The sequence below is a fragment of the Oryctolagus cuniculus genome, chromosome 12 (genome assembly GCF_051225735.1).
Source record: "Oryctolagus cuniculus isolate XC-2025 breed Fujian yellow rabbit chromosome 12, ASM5122573v1, whole genome shotgun sequence".
NCBI lineage: Eukaryota > Metazoa > Chordata > Mammalia > Lagomorpha > Leporidae > Oryctolagus > Oryctolagus cuniculus.
This window is the reverse complement of record NC_142878.1, coordinates 36,992,108-37,005,645: the sequence shown is the minus strand read 5'-3', so window position 1 is coordinate 37,005,645 and position 13,538 is coordinate 36,992,108. Positions and strand designations below refer to the sequence as shown.

The 13,538-nt window shown below is 38.6% G+C and overlaps 1 long non-coding RNA gene across 1 annotated transcript in view; it reads right to left on the bottom strand.

The window, feature by feature from the left end:
* LOC100345707 (uncharacterized) overlaps nt 1–13,538 on the bottom strand; it is a 226,934-nt gene that overhangs the window by 18,363 nt on the left and 195,033 nt on the right. The window lies entirely within an intron of this gene.

Below are 13,538 nucleotides of genomic sequence, written 5' to 3'. Positions count from 1 at the left end.
CAATCCAACTCCCTACTAACGCACTTGGGAAAGCAGTGAAAGATGGGCCAAGTGTTTGTGACCCTGCACCCATGTGTGAGACCCAGATTGAGTTCCTGGCTCCTGACTTCTGCCTGGCCCAGATCGGGCTGTTGTGAGGCATTTAGGGAGTGAAACAGTGAATAGAAGATGTCTTTGTTTCTGTCTCTCCCTCTTTCTCTGTCACTCTGCCTCTCAAATAAATAATCTTACAAAAAATAAAAGCTCCTAGAAAATATAATTAAAAGTTAAGTTTTTTAAAAAATAAAAAAGAAGTGATTTCCACATATGGTCAAAGACTGGAATACACCAAAATGATATCAATTATAGGGTTTGGGAGTTTACATTTAGGAATCATCTATTTTTTAATTTTCATCTATTTCTTTGATGTTAATACTAATAACAAAAGTCATCACTCATGGTTTATCAAGTATCATTAGGTAATGTGTGAAGCCTTCCTTCTGTTAGCTCCTTGAATCCTCAGAGAAACTCTGAGGTAACTGCCATAATTTTCTTCATTCTACAAATAAGAAAGCTCAGGCTCATTGAAGTAAATCATTTAATAAAGTGAAGACAGAAATGATACCCAACCCCATTCATGCACATGCTCTTAAATCCTATGCCACCAACTCTTTTCAACTGGTATGCTTGTGTTTGAGAGGGAATGTGGTAAGGGGAGGTATTTTGTTTAACTTGGGGGAAAAGAAAGACAGAAACTACTTTATATGATAATAGCAAAAGAAAGAAATTTGTTTCTAGATTCTCCTAGCACTTATCACCTGCATCACAGAGTATAGAGCTTGGTTAAATTCTGCCTTGAGTGGAAGAAGCTTAGGAATTCATTGTTGTCTGTACATCTTGCCTGCCAATCTGATAAATTTCTCAAGGGTAGATATGTCTTCTATCCACATTACTATCACCACAAAAACTATCTCAGTGGTTTCAGCATAGGAATCTAATTAATGCTTGATAAATGTTTGCATATGGAATTGCTTGAATGTTAAACAAAATACTTAAATAGAACAAAACAGGACCATAATGTTCAGGGACACTGATTTCCATTTCTTGCTTAAATACTTGGGCCATTGATGATATTTGACACCATTTCCTAGAAGGGCTTTATTGGCTCTGAAAGAACAGGGTGATTCTCTTCTCCCCTACCGTTAACTTCATATTGATAAAAAGAGTCACTTTTGAAACTGAACAGAGACACTTTGAAGTTGCTTATTAGACATAGTCAATCAACACCAACAATCAATTATGCATCTTTGCTTTGCTGCTAACATCACTAATGGAACGAAGTTGACTCATACTATTAGCAGTCAAGGGCATGCATAAATGTAACATTAACTAGTTACAGCTTAATGGCAAAATCACTTCCTTAAGGAGACATTAGAATTAAGCTACTGTAACCCTTCATGCACCAAACTGGATTATTTCTATTTTCAAAACTTCATAACTCAACTTAAAGCCATTTTTTCAATGCAACAGTAGTCTCCTATTATCATGTATAGTAAGGCATAGAACGTCTAATGATAAAATGGGAAATAATGATGTTATGATACAATAGCACTTTTAAAGTAAAAGTTCACATGCTTAAGATAAATTTTCTGTCTCTACAGATTCATCAAAGGTCTGATTTCCTTTTCACATACATAATTCCAGGCCCCAAATTGCCAACATTCAAGGAAGTGCTGCATGGTGGTTGTGCAGCATGAGGAGTTACATTACTTGGGACCAAATCGCAAGTTTATTACATGTGTGATCTCAAAAAGCTAACTTTGTTGCCTTAATTTCCCCAACTCTATAAAGAAGATGATGGGGTCGGCGCTGTGGCGCAGTGGGTCAACGCCTTGGCCTGAAGAGGCAGCATCCCATATGGGCGCCAGTTCTAGTCCCGGCTGCTCCACTTCCGATCCAGCTCTCTGCTACGGCCTGGGAAAGAAGTAGAAGATGGCCCAAGTCCTTGGGCTCCTGCACCCGAGTGGGAGATCCAAAACAAGCTCCTGGCTCCTGGCCTCAGGCGCAACTGCGGCTATCTGGGGAGTGAACCATCAGATGGAAGACTTTCTCTCTCTCTCTCTCTCTCTCTCCTCTTTCTGTGTAACTCTGACTTTCAAATAAATAAATAAATCTTAAAAAAAGATTATAAAAATAATGAAACAATATAAATATGAGATGCTAATAAGTAAATGGTAATATAGGTGATTCTGAAAAAAGGGCCACCTAATTTTTATTAAGGTAAATTTCACATAACATAAAATTCACTATTTCAAACATTTGGAATTATACAATTCACTGGCTTTATAATGTTCACAGTGACCATTATTGAACTGCAGAGCATTATCATGTCCCCCAGTAGAAACCTTATACCCATTAAGCAGTCAAGCAGCCACTCTCCACTCCTCTCCTATCCCAGCCCCTAGCAACCACTAATCTGCTTTCTTTCTGTGTGGATTTGCCTATTCTGACATCTCATATAAATGCAATAACACAAAAGAGAGCCAACTCAATTTATCAGACAGTTGTATAGCATAATATATCTAGAGTTTTAAAGATAAATGCTCAAAGGATTAGAAATAATCAAAAATGGTGGATTCTGGGTAGAGGGAGTGAATGCAAGGTAGAGGGATTGAATGCAAGGTTTCTGTTAGTAGTAACTTTTTACTGTTCAACACAAGTATATACTGTTTTCATATTTTTTCCAAAAAGGAATTTTATTTAAAAATAATGTGTAATGTTTAATGATGAAGCATTTACTTCATCAAATTATTTGAAAATGAAGTGATATAATATTTATGAAGTATTTAGCCCATGCCTGAAACACAGGATATTTGATAACTGTTCATTATCATTATTATCACTAATAAATATTAACCAATCCATTAGTGACATATAGCTATTGGAGCAGAACCATTTTGGGGATAAATATCAGCATCCTTTGATTGAGAGTGAATGGTACAATATCAAGTAAAAAAACCTAATTTTTTAACACGAATTATCATTGCCAACTGCTAACTCTTAAACATCAAAGTGATAGGCTAGGGGTATCACCCTGATACAAGGTTAAATACCAGAATCAAAGTTCTGCTTATCACAAACCAAATGTATGCTGAAAATCAGGTGGTTTGAAGACACAACTAGAATGGACCTCAGCCATCAGTCCCTTAATTCTTTTTTTTTTTTTTTTTTTTTTTTTTTTGGACAGGCAGAGTGGATAGTGAGAGAGAGAAACAGAGAGAAAGGTCTTCCTTTTGCCGTTGGTTCACCCTCCAATGGCCGCCACGGCTGGCGCACTGCGGCTGGCGCACCGGGCTGATCCGAAGGCAGGAGCCAGGTGCTTCTCCTGGTCTCCCATGCGGGTGCAGGGCCCAAGCACTTGGGCCATCCTCCACTGCACTCCTGGGCTACAGCAGAGAGCTGGCCTGGAAGAGGGGCAACCGGGACAGAATCCGGCGCCCCGACCGGGACTAGAACCCGGTGTGCAGCACCGCTAGGTGGAGGATTAGCCTATTGAGCCACAGCGCCGACCAGTCCCTTAATTCTTAAATCCTTCTTGTGACATAATTGCCAAGGAAGCTACTGAGGAACATGCTTTGGATAACAGAAGTAATCACAAACAGGAAAGACAAAGGCTGTGGGCTTCCCCTGAATGATAGGTCTCTTCCAAGAGACATAGAACAGCAAACGGACTGAGCAAAGACTTCCAGCCTCCTGTAACCCAAGACACAGCACTGAAAACAAGAGGGAACACACTGAGAGCATGCCTAGCTTTAAATCCCTGCTCTACCCCTGAACTTAGTTGGGTGCCTAAACTCCCCATATTGTTGTAGTTTCTTCATCTGTTACGTGATATTGTTAAGAATTTGATGTCATGTTTTTATGAGGGTTAATTGTTAACAATAACTCTTACAAAACACTTTCACCTATGCACCAAATAGTAAGCACTCATAAATGCTATTATCATTATGTTCAATAGCAGACACATTTCTGATCAAAGCCAAATCTCCTCAGAAGTTTCTCCTTTAATATAAACACAACTCTTCATCTCACCACATCAGGAAAAATTTACTCAAATAGTTTTCATCTTACTACAACTGAAACCACAGGTATAAAGAAATCTTTTCTTTTAGGAGATACATTAAATATTTATTTATTTATTTTTAACTTTTATTTAGTAAATATAAATTTCCAAAGTACGGTTTATGGATTACAATGGCTCCCTCCCCCATAAATTCCCTCCCACTCGCACCCCTCCCATCTTCCACTCCCTCTCCCCTTCCATTCACATCAGGATTCATTTTCAATTATCTTTATATACAGAGGATTGATTTAGTATATATTAAGTAAAGATTTCATCAGTTTGCACCCACACAGAAACACAAAGTGTAAAATACTGTTTCAGGCCCCTCTCCCAGGCCAGCTCTCTGCTGTGGCCAGGGAGTGCAGTGGAGGATGGCCCAAGTGCTTGGGCCCTGCACCCCATGGGAGACCAGGAGAAGTACCTGGCTCCTGCCATCAGATCAGCGCGGTGCGCCAGCAACAGCGCGCTGGCCGCGGCGGCCACTGAAGGGCAAACCAATGGCAAAAGGAAGACCTTTCTCTCTGTCTCTCTCTCTCTCTCACTGTCCACTCTGTCAAAAAAAAAAAATACTTTTTCAGTACTAGTTATAGCATTACTTCACATTGGACAACATATTAAGGACAGATCCCACAGGAGAAGTAAGTACACAGTCACTCCTGTTGTTGACTTAACAATTTGACACTCTTGCTTATGGTGTCAGTAATCTCCCTAGGCTCTAGTCATGAGTTGCCAAGGCTATGGAAGCCTTTTGAGTTCGCTGACTTCAATCTTATTCCGACAGGGTCATAGTCAAAGTGGAAGTTCTCTCCTCCCTTCAGAGAAAGGTACCTCCTTCGGTGATGGCCCCGTTCTTTCCACTGGGATCTCACTCTCAGAGATCTTTCATTTAGGTGTTTGTTTGTTTGTTTTGCCAGAGTGTCTTGGCTTTCCATGCCTAAAATACTCTCATGGGCTCTTCAGCCAGATCCGAATGCCTTAAGGGCTGATTCTGAGGCTAGAGTGCTGTTTAGAACATCTGCCATTCTATGAGTCTGCTGTGTATCCTGCTTTCCATGATGGATCGTTCTCTCCCATTTTGATTCTATCAGTTAGACTAGTGAGATGGCATTTGTACATGCCACCTTGATGGGATTGTATTGGAATCCCCTGGCACGTTTCTAACTCCAACCTTTGAGGCAAGTCCGATTGAGCATGTCCCAAATTGTACATCTCCTCCCTCTCTTATTCCCACTGTTATATTTAACAGGGATCACTTTTCAGTTAAAATTTAAACACCTAGGAATAATTGTGTGTTAATTACAGAGTTCAACCAATAGTATTAGAACAAAAAAAAAATACTAAAAGGGATAAAGTGTTACATTGTACATCAACAGTCAGGACAAGAGCTGATCAAGTCACTGGTTCTCATAGTGTCCATTTCACTTCAACAGGTTTCCCCTTTGGTGCTCAGTTAGTTTTCACTGATCAGGAAGAACATATGCTATTTGTCCCTTTGGGACTGGCTTAATTCACTCAGCATGATGTTTTCCAGATTCCTCCATCTTGTTGCAAATGACCGGATTTCATTGTTTTTGACTGCTGTATAGTATTCTGTAGAGTACATATCCCATAATTCCTTTATCCAGTCTACTGTTGATGGGCATTTGGGTTGGTTCCAGGTCTTAGCTATTGTGAATTGAGCTGCAATAAACATTAATGTGCAGACAGCTTTTTTGTTCGCCAATTTAAAGAAATCAAAAAATAATACCTGTTCTTTCTATGGATTCAAAAGAGCATTCATTATTTCATAATGAGTTGAGCTGTTACTCTTCCCTCTGGCCTTCACAGGACTCTCACAATACCTGTGTAGAAGTGACAGTTCCAGAACAGAACAGAATAGTCACCTACTCACCTAGGAAAGATTTCCACTTAAGAAGTCAATAAGGCTGTCTTCATGATTTGGGAAATATAAAACCATCGCTGGTACATTTGATTATAGGAATTGCTTTCATATGAAATATTGGTGCGGTCATTCTAGTGAAACATAATTTCTATAAGAGTATCAACTGTTAAATCAACAACAGGAGTCACTGTGCACTTACTCCACATGTGGGATCTCTGTCCTTAATGTGTTGTTCTTTGCAAATTAATGGTAAAATTAGTATTCAAACATTACTTTATACTTTGTATGTCTGTGTGGGTGTAATCTGTTGAAATCTTTACTTAGTATATACTAAGTTGATCTTCTGTATATAAAAATAATTTAAAATGAATCTTATGAAGAATGGAATGGGAGAGAAAGTAGGAGATGCGATGGTTTGCAGGTGGGAAGGTGGTTATGGGGGAAAAACTGCTCTAATCCAAAAAGTTGTACTTTTGAAATTTATATTTATTAAATAAAAGTTTTAGAAAAATAAAATTGGGGCTGGCGCCGCGGCTCACTAGGCTAATCCTCCACCTAGTGGCGCCGGCACACCGGGTTCTAGTCCCAGTCGGGGCGCCAGATTCTGTACAAGTTGCCCCTCTTCCAGGCCAGCTCTCTGCTGTGGCCCGGGAAGGCAGTGGAGGATGGCCCAAGTCCTTGGGCCCTGCACCCCATGGGAGACCAGGATAAGTACCTGGCTCCTGCCATCGGATCAACGCGGTGCGCCGGCCACAGCGCACCGGCTGCGGCGGCCATTGGAGGGTGAACCAACGGCAAAAGGAAGACCTTTCTCTCTGTCTCTCTCTCTCACTGTCCACTCTGCCTGTCAAAAATAAATAAATAAATAAAAGAAAAAGAAAATTGGCTATTCAAAAAAAAAGAAACATTGTTACTTTTAGCCCATTTCTTTTCTTACTCCAAATCTGTTACAATGAATGAGTCTACACAGTCCCACAAAATTTCAAAGCTGGAAAGGACTTCAGAGAATTTCTCATTCAGCTTTTTATGTTACAGATGAGGAAACTGAGACATAAAGAGATTAAATAGGTTACCCAGCATTGGGATTAGGATCTAGATCTATAGAATTTCAACATTAGCTCTTTTTTTTCCTACCATTCAGCTTTCATTTATGAGAGATGAAAGAAAGTGAAGCACACAAAGATTCATTTGAGTCAAGGTAAGAAAGGAATAGATACTTTGCAAGTCATTAGCATCCAGAATTACTGATTCTCAGTATTCTAACTATAAAATAAAACCCTATTCCTAGCTACCAAAAGCAAGCAATTTAACAACAAAAAATTATGCTGGAATGGTTATGGTCACTTTGTTTACTCTCAACCTCCATAGGATGCCAAGAAATACTAGCACACTAATTAATCTTGCCCATCTGGCTAATGCAGTCTTCATAATTAATAATCCAAAGCCTTTGGGCACAAAGACCTATTAACATGCTAATATACCTTCTCACTATTCTAGCTGCTTTTCAATTAGTAATTATCTATAGACTGAGCCAATCAGTGGCAATTTTTCCAAGTGATTAGCACCTTGGAAATCATGGTCAGGCTGGTTTCTGATTAACATTCTTTTGTGTCAGCAGTTAGCATTCCTCATTCCAGAAAATTATTCCAGTGGGTTCCAATGGCTGCTTGGGGCTATGGAAACCCAATCCTATTCAATAACCAATAACTTATTTTGAGAAAACAGAATTATAACATATTGACATGAGAATTTGATTCACCTTACAAAAAGAATTGTATCAAAACATTTCGGATTTAAAACATTCTGGAGGTAACTGCAGAAATTTGACTATAAATGTATATTAGATGACATGATTGTGTTGCTACTAATGATCTTTGGTGTGACTATAGCATTATAGTATAAAAGATGGATATTGAAATATTTATGCATAAAGCATCATGATGTCTGCAACTTACATTCAAATGCTTCAACAACAAATTTAGATAAATAGACACAAACAAAGATAGCAAGCAATTGTGGCAGAATGTTGAAAATGTCTTTTGTTTCAAACATATATTTTATTTTAACACCATGAAGGAATGTTTCTTCAACAACTATATCACTTCCAGAAAACTACCTATATAACTAAAGCACTATATTTATAACCAGTATCTGGATCAAGTCTCACTCCTTTCACTTGCCAATATTTTTCTCTCCTTCCTTCTGAATTGAAAGAATCAGAGGAGTGGATATTGTGGCAGTGAGGTTAAGCCTCTTCTTGGGATGCCCGCATCCCGTATCAGAGTGCCTGAATTTGAGTTCTGCCCTTGCTTCCAAACCACCTTACTCCTAATAAATACCCTGAGAGATAGCATGTAAAGGCTCAAGAACTTGGGTCCCTGCCACACACATGGGAGACCTGGAAGGAGTTTCAGGATCCTGGATTTAGGCTGGCCCAGCCCCAGCTGTTGTAGGCATTTAAGGAGTGAACCAATAGATGGAAGATCTTTCACATTCTCACTTTCTGTCACTCCACCATTTAAATAAGTAAATTGTTTTTTTTAAGAATCAAAATTCACGGGGTCAGCATTGTGGTAAACTGGGTTAAGCTATTGCCTGCAAGACTGGCATCCCATTTGGGCACTGGTTGGAAACCTGGCTATTTCACTTCCAATCCACCTCTCTGCTAAGGTGCTTGGGAAAACACTGGAGGATTACTCAAATGGGGCTTGGGACCCTGCACTCACATGGGAGACCTGGAAGAGTCTCCTGGTTAATGGCTTCAGCCTGGCACAGCCTTGGCCATTGCAGCCATTTGGGAAGTAAACCAGCAGAAGGAAGATCTTTCACATTCTCACTTTCTGTCACTCCACCATTTAAATAAGTAAATCGTTTTTAAAGAATCAAAATTTCTCATTCTGTTTCTCCCTCTCTATAGCTCTGCCTTTCAAATAAATAGAAATAAATCTCTTTTTAAAAAAGAAATGGAATTTAAAGCTTAAAAGTTCAAAAAATTCTGAAAGTAGTTCAATGTCTTCTCTATCTTATTATAAGTGTCCATTGGATGATAATGTTATCTAAAAACTGACCATGAAATCAGAGTGAGGATGATGTTCCCACAACCACAGAGTACATCTGTAGTGCATATTCTGTCAAGCAGTCCCAGACTTTAGCTGCCTCAAAAGTGCCCACTGATGTAGATATGTCTGCTTTGGGAGCTTTACTTAGGTTTTTACTTCAGAATCACTCTCACTTTGTTCGGTGTTGGGTACTCAAAGTCAAACAACATTCTTGAAAATGTGGCTTCATATATTATAAATATAAGTAATTTTATACTATTAAATATAATATATATTATATATTACATATAAATATATAATATATATGGTGATCAAACTCAAAGTAGCAGTGAATTTATCGGCCATAAAAGATGTGGACTAAGTGCAAATAAATCAAGACCTACAACTCCAAAAGAACCAGAAGGAATTGGTACTAAATTTGTCAAGTTTCTGTCTAGTTTTTTCCAATGATGTTAAAAATGTAATCCTGGGCACCAGTGTTACATTGCAGAAGGTTAAGCTGCCACTGGGGATGCTCCTATCCCATGTCAGAGTGCCTGTACAAGCCCTGGCTACTCTGCTTTCCATACAGCTCCCTGTTAATGTACCTGGGAAGCAGGGAATGATGGCTCAAGTACTTAAGTTCCTGTCACCCATGTGGGAGACCCAAATGGAGTTCTTGGTTTCAGACTTCTGGCTTCAGCCTGGTCCAGCCTCAGATGTTAATGGTGATGTGGGGAATTGATCCAGCAAACAGAAGATTTGTGTGTGCCTGTGTGCGTGTGTGTGTCTACGCCTTTCAAATAACTGAGTAAATCTTTTTTAAAAAAAGAAAAGATGCAATCTAACTAAAAGCAATCACTGATTAATGATTCAAGCAGTAAACATTCATTAAAGTATCAATACTATATCTGACATTTCCATATGCATTATAAATCCTGCTAATATCTTCTTGCTCTTGATAAGACAAACATGAAGTCATATCAGTGCATTACAACGTTGTAGCAGTTTTGAGACCAGCCCATTTTTAATTTAATAGCAAAATTAAACAGACTTAGACACTTTTTGGAGGACTAAATATCAATAAATAAAATATAAAATGGCATATTAAATATTCATATGCATATTTGATGGCACTGACTTTTTCCTTATTTTTTCCTGAAGGAAAATGAATACAAGTATATAATAGAAGATTGAGAAATACATTGTTCTATGTTAAAAGATTATATTTAGCAATAATACAAAACTTTGTGTAATTGCCTCTATAAAGTCAGAATTTTATGTTTCACTGGGGATAAACTCCAAAATCTTCATTCTAGCAAGACGCTGGTACACATAAAGCCAAACACATACATACACACATACATACATACACACACACATACGCACACACCCTTGCCATTTGAACCTGATTCACAGGTTCTCATTTTAAATAAATGATATCCCACCCCAAAAGAAATATACTCAGGGGCCAGTGCTGTGGCCTAGAGGGTAAAGCCACTACCTGCAGTGCCAGCATCCCATATGTGCACCAGTTTGAGTCCTGGCTGCTCCATTTCCGATCCAGCTCTCTGCTGTGGCCTGGGAAGGCAGTAGAAGATGGCCCAAGTGCTTGGTCCCTGCACCTGCATGGGAAACCCAGAAGAAGCTCCTGGCTTCAGATAGGCTCAGCTCTGGCCATTGTGGTCATTTGGGAAGTGAGCCAGTGGATAGAAGACCTCTTTCTCTCTCTCTCTCTCTCTCTCTCTCTCTCTCTCTCTGGCTCTACCTCTCTCTATGACTGTCTTTCAAATAAATAAAACAAATCTTTAGAAAAAAAAAAGAAATATACTCAGGTCGATAAAAGAACAAAAATATGGAATTCCCACAATGTCCAATATGTTAACTGTATTGGAATATTTGAAAATAAAAGCAGAATACCAAGCCAGCTATTTGAAGGTCTCAACCTAAACCAAATGGACAAAATATGATAAATATATCTTTTCTTTGACAGTCAAGCAAATCTGTCCATCTGATGAAAGTCTTGCTCAATATTAAACTTTGAATATAATACTCTGTTCAGCATATGAAATGAATTTAAAAACAAGGATACCCAGGGTGGATGAAGAAACAGATAGATACAAAATAGGTGAACTCAAGAGAATTTTAGATCAGTCATTTTTGACATTTAAACTTTCTTTAACCACAGATTAGTATTCTGACAGATAAAATGATATCAAAATCCAAGATCCATTTGCTTGGATAAAATTTTTATCTCCCGCATTTTCTGAAAGGTTTCCCTTGTCTCTGCCTGCAAATATTTTCCTTAAAACAAAGCAATTCTAGGAGCTTAAAATGAAATCTCTCAGTATTAAATGCTAATTTATTAGATGGTTATAAAACAGAAACACCATCAACTCCAGCAATAATGAATTCCTATGGTCTCTGGTTTCATGAGGAACTTCACATATTATCTGAAAAAAAAAATTAAGAAACATAATCAAATGTCATTGTTAATGATATTCAATTATTCCACCTGTGACCCGAGCTATTGTAACTATCACCTTATAATTGCAACTCATCCACTGGGAAAGTCAACTTCAAACATTATCATAGCTTAAAGGTCACTCAGAAAGTATGCAATTATGTCAAAATTTTGTGAGAGTTATGGAAATAAATTCATTTTTATACTTACTCTCAGGTGATATTTGTTCTTTAAAGAACAAGCCATAGAATATGAGTTAAGTATATGAGTGTTTTCTCACCCTCATACATATTTTAGGAGAAAAGCAAGAACTAATTCTCCCCACACAATTCCCTATTTTCAACTGCCTTTTGTCTTGGTACAGCAGCTTCCATCAGGGATTCTACTCCCTGGAATCTGTTATGTATTTACAGGGATGGAGTAACCTCCTCCAGTTCATGCCTTGCCTCTTACCCCACTCTGACCTCTGTCCTCTGGACTTAGTACGATTGTATTTTCAGGCCTCCTGGTCACCTCCAATAAGCAAACAAAGAACAATGAATCAGAATGTAGTTTTTCTTGTTCTTTACAAGCCTAAGTAAAGTAAATGTTCTAGTCTTGATTGGCCTAATGTAGAAATAGAAAAAGAAACAAAACTCAAACTATTTATTGAATTACATTTAGATATTTTTAAAGATTTGTTTTATATATTTGAATGGAAGAATTACTGAGAGAGGGGGAGAAACAGAAGAGATCTTCCATCCACTGGTCCACTCCCCAAATGCTTGCAAGGGCTAGGGCTGGGCCAAGTCGAAGCCAGGAGCCAGGAGCCAGGAGCTTCCTCCAGGTCTACCATGTGAGTGTAGGGACCCAAGCACTTAGAACACCTTCTGCTACTTTCCAGGCACATTAGCAGGGAGTTGGATCAGAAGTAGAGCAGTAAGGTCAAATCTGTGCTTATACGGGATGCCAGGACTGCAGGTGGTAGCTTAACCTGCTGTGCCACAGTGCCAGTCTCCATATTTAGATTCTTATAACCATCATTTGTTGACAGCTTTCTAAGTGTCAAGCACTTGATTAGTTACATTACACACATCTAATTTATGTCATCAGCTTTTTTCTTTCTCCTGGTTTGATTTTCAAGTTTGAAAATGCTCACTCAAAGCTGTCTCCCATTGAGGAATGGATAAGAAAGAAACATTAGAGTATGCATAATAACCAGAAGCTTTTGCATGCCTACATCGCTGGGAATTACACATTGGAGTAAGAATTCAGAAGGCAGAAAGGGGTGGGAGCAGCAGAGGGAGAAGAAATCAGGAGTTGCCAGGTCTCCTCCAAGTCCCAAATTAGGTGTCAGGATAGGAAGAACTCTTGCCATGGCATAGAAGTGAGAAGGAAATTCTGAAACTGCCAAGGAAAGAAGGAAGACAGAAGACAGACAGTAATAGATGTCGAGTTGTGGAGCCCAAATAGCTTAGAAGTCCAAGTTATTCAAGCTCCCAAAGGGAGGGTAGGAAGGGAGACCCTGATTTGCTCTGAGTGCCAAATGCTAAGGCTGCCATAGACTTTTATCTGTTTCTTTCACCCACGTGGACTGCTTTCCCCAACAAATTGACCAACTGAACAACCGCTTTATTAGATGATGTAGCTATCACTACTAGAATGAGAAAGGAATTTTGGTACTTCAGTTTCCAAAAAGGCAACACTAACTTCCTTTTCTAACTCTTTCTTTAAGAACAGTAAAAGTAATATATATTGAGAAGAAAAAATTCCTAACATAATATTGGTATACAAGTGTATACCATTTTTGTACATGTCAAATGCAGAAAAAAATAGGTTATTTATAAATGCACATTTGAGGGAGTATTGAAAAAGTTGATGGAAAACACAAACTTGAAAACAACAGGTTTCAAAAACTGTTACATGCAAATAAACATTAGCCTAAGCAGCTCATGTCAAGAGCCTCGGGTGATCCCTGACATCGTACATAAGAGTGTTAATTGTTAAATTAACAACAGGAGTTACTGTACACTAACTTCCCATGCAGGACTTCTGTCCTCAAAGAGTTACAGT